General features: G+C 39.7%; 1 pseudogene; it reads left to right on the forward strand.

Moving 5' to 3' along the window:
• Window positions 1-1,036: 1,036 nt before the first annotated feature.
• Window positions 1,037-1,157, forward strand: LOC129890988 (5S ribosomal RNA; annotated as a pseudogene).
• The last annotated feature ends 1,712 nt before the right edge of the window (window positions 1,158-2,869 follow it).

Consider the following 2,869-nt stretch of genomic DNA (forward strand, 5'->3'; position numbering starts at 1 on the left):
TTTAACTAGCATTCTATCTTGTAGGTCCTTCTTCTCCTTTTTTTTCCAATCCTTAGGGTTGACTACCGAATAATGCTGCAGTCCCTCATATAATGGCTCTCATAGTCATTCTGTGCTTTGTCTAACATGATTTGGTATAGTTTTGAAGGAATTTTTGGCGTATATACTCGTTATCCTGTAGTAACCAGTTAGTTCTGCTAGTTTCGTTTAAATCTTTCACACTTTCCCTTACCCCCGCTTGTAACCATCTAGGTCCATTATCTTGTGTCATCCTTTACCTTTACAAGAATATGAGAGGGTACACGAAGTATCCTAGCGTTATCTTGCTAGTTCTTCTGTTTAACCCTATTTTTTCCTCCCTTATCCTACACTTGATGTCGGGGAAGATCTTTGGTCCACTCGTGGCCATGTCTTACTTCACCCATAGTATTAATTCCATCTTGATAGTTTGACTTAACCTATCTTTGCATCTCTCGATAGTTAATCACAACTTGGGCTCCCTTGCCTAGGACAATAGTTGTGGGGGCTCCGTAAGGTCCTACCACTGGTTTACTTTACAACTTTACACCTTCTTGGTGGAGTAGGTAACCTGTGATTGAAGAAACAGGGATTAATACTGTTAATTCACAGGTAACATTCCTTCTGGAGCCATCTGTCGATGGAGTGTAAAGTGAGTCTTGTAGCCCATGTCATATTGTGGAATTTTTGACCTTGGGTATTGCTTTCTGTTTTTCGTAAATTACATCAGCTGGTATCCTTACCCTTTTGGGTTTTGCTTTTTCGCCCTCAGAGTTGGCTGCCAAGTGGTACCGAAATTCCTTCGCCCACTGGCCTATATAGTTATTCTGTGGTTTTCCACTCGTTAACTGGTTCTATGTTGAAGAACTGTGGCATTCAAGTATGTCGTCAGTTAGCAATTAGCTAATCTTTCTTGTTTTTCTTAAGACCTTGTTACAATTTTTTTTAACATATCTTATAATACTCCGGGTACATAATCTTATCTTGTTTCTCCATTGCTAGTTCAGATTCTTCTATCTCACGTGATCATACCAGCACTAACGCATTAAGTTCCATTAGAATTTTCGAAGTTAAGCATGCTGGGGCGAGAGTAATATTGGGATGGGTGACCTCTCTGGGAAGTCTCCGTGTCGCGTTTTGTCATAGTCCTTTCCACGATGTGCGGGTACTAACATTAGCCCAAGGTTTACCTCAGCGTTGTCTCGCGAGTCTTTATGTTTCGCCTTGTCCTTTCCTCTGTTATCTTGCAACTAGTATCGGCGTAAACCTTTAGTTCCGCTATGACCATATCCCTCCCCTTTTTTCCATTTTGATTTAACTTTTCCTATTATATTCCCACCCTTTCTGTACGCACCCATTCATTAGGGTGGGCTACTGAGTAGTGCTAAAGTTCATTCATATAGTGAACCTTGGAGCCGCTTTGAGTTTTGTTTATCATTAACTGGCATAGCTTTAAAGGAATTTGACATATAAGCTTGCCTACCTTCTATTCACTTTGTGTTCTTCTCATTTTCTACCACTGGAGGCTCTCTATGCCTCTATCCTTGGTTATATATCTATTGCAACATCATTTGCGACCAACTCTATAGCCAACATTTTGGCTTTTGGTCTAGCATGTTGTCATTATCCTTCATGGTGTTCTTTGAGTTATTTGATATCCTTTCATGGTTACACTCTTTTCTTTTTATCCGCAATCGCTTTCTAGTGTTATATTATTCAGGGTCTCGTTAAAAAACTTCTTAACACTGCTTTACATAACATTCTGGCTCCCACCCAATTCTTGGTAGCTTCTGGACCTTTCTAACTTGGTGCGACAAGATATCTTATTGAAGTTTAGACGTCCATCTCAAATACACTGCCATCTCTATTGCCTCCTCCTACTTTTGGCATTTTCTCATTAACTTCCCCCCTTTAGGGGTACTCGTACTTTCATCTGCTTGTACCTTACTCTATGTCTCTTGTCCAGTCTCTTCCTCCAATCTACTTGAGACTGCATCAGGTCCCCGTCTTTCTGTATATCTTACAACCTAATTATCTGCGTACGGAATCTTGACTAAATCATGAAACGACGAGAACCTTTCCATACATAGTGTAATACCTCGCCTGTTACTCTGTACTTGAGTAGTGAGACCCACGGGACTACTCGTCTGAGGCCACCTTCTACTTATCTTCATCAAAAATTAATTAGTACTTGTAGTCGTTCAATTTTAATTAGGCAGTACTAGTATTTCGATGATAACTATTCCAAGTTTTCTTCAAGCAGTGGCTTTGTTCCAACCTATATCCTTTTTTTCTTGGGACGAACACAAGTTGCACCATTTATTCCCTAAGTCTGCCGTCTTTGTATTTTAAGGGTTCCCTTGTTTTTGGGGCGACGTTGTGCACACGCGTTATTCCTTTATATCTTAAGCTCTATATTCTTACTGCGTACTCAACGTAGGATTTTAACTTAGTTAGCCTCTACCAATGGTGCCTTATTAGCGGTCTCACTTTATCCCTGTATAATTGTATCACACTATTCCACTCATACTTACATATCCCCCTTTTTGTTCGCATTCTCATTCGGTTCCTAACATCTCTTTGAGGTACTTTGTTAGAAGTTCTTTTCCCAATTAGTCAGTGGAGAATTATAAACTGTTATCGTAAATCATTTTTTTTTCCAACCACTGTAGGGAGAACCCAGAACCTCTTACACATCACAGTACTTTCCTTTTAATACTTGACCTACCTGGTCCCCTTCTGAGTTTATCTCGAGTTATAAACAACTCGTCTAATTTACAATATGAGTTGAGGGCTTGGCATATTTTTTTCAAAAAGAGTGAAACTCATTCGCAGGACATCTTATCCTTCA

The sequence above is a fragment of the Solanum dulcamara genome, chromosome 5 (genome assembly GCF_947179165.1).
Source record: "Solanum dulcamara chromosome 5, daSolDulc1.2, whole genome shotgun sequence".
Classification (NCBI taxonomy): domain Eukaryota; kingdom Viridiplantae; phylum Streptophyta; class Magnoliopsida; order Solanales; family Solanaceae; genus Solanum; species Solanum dulcamara.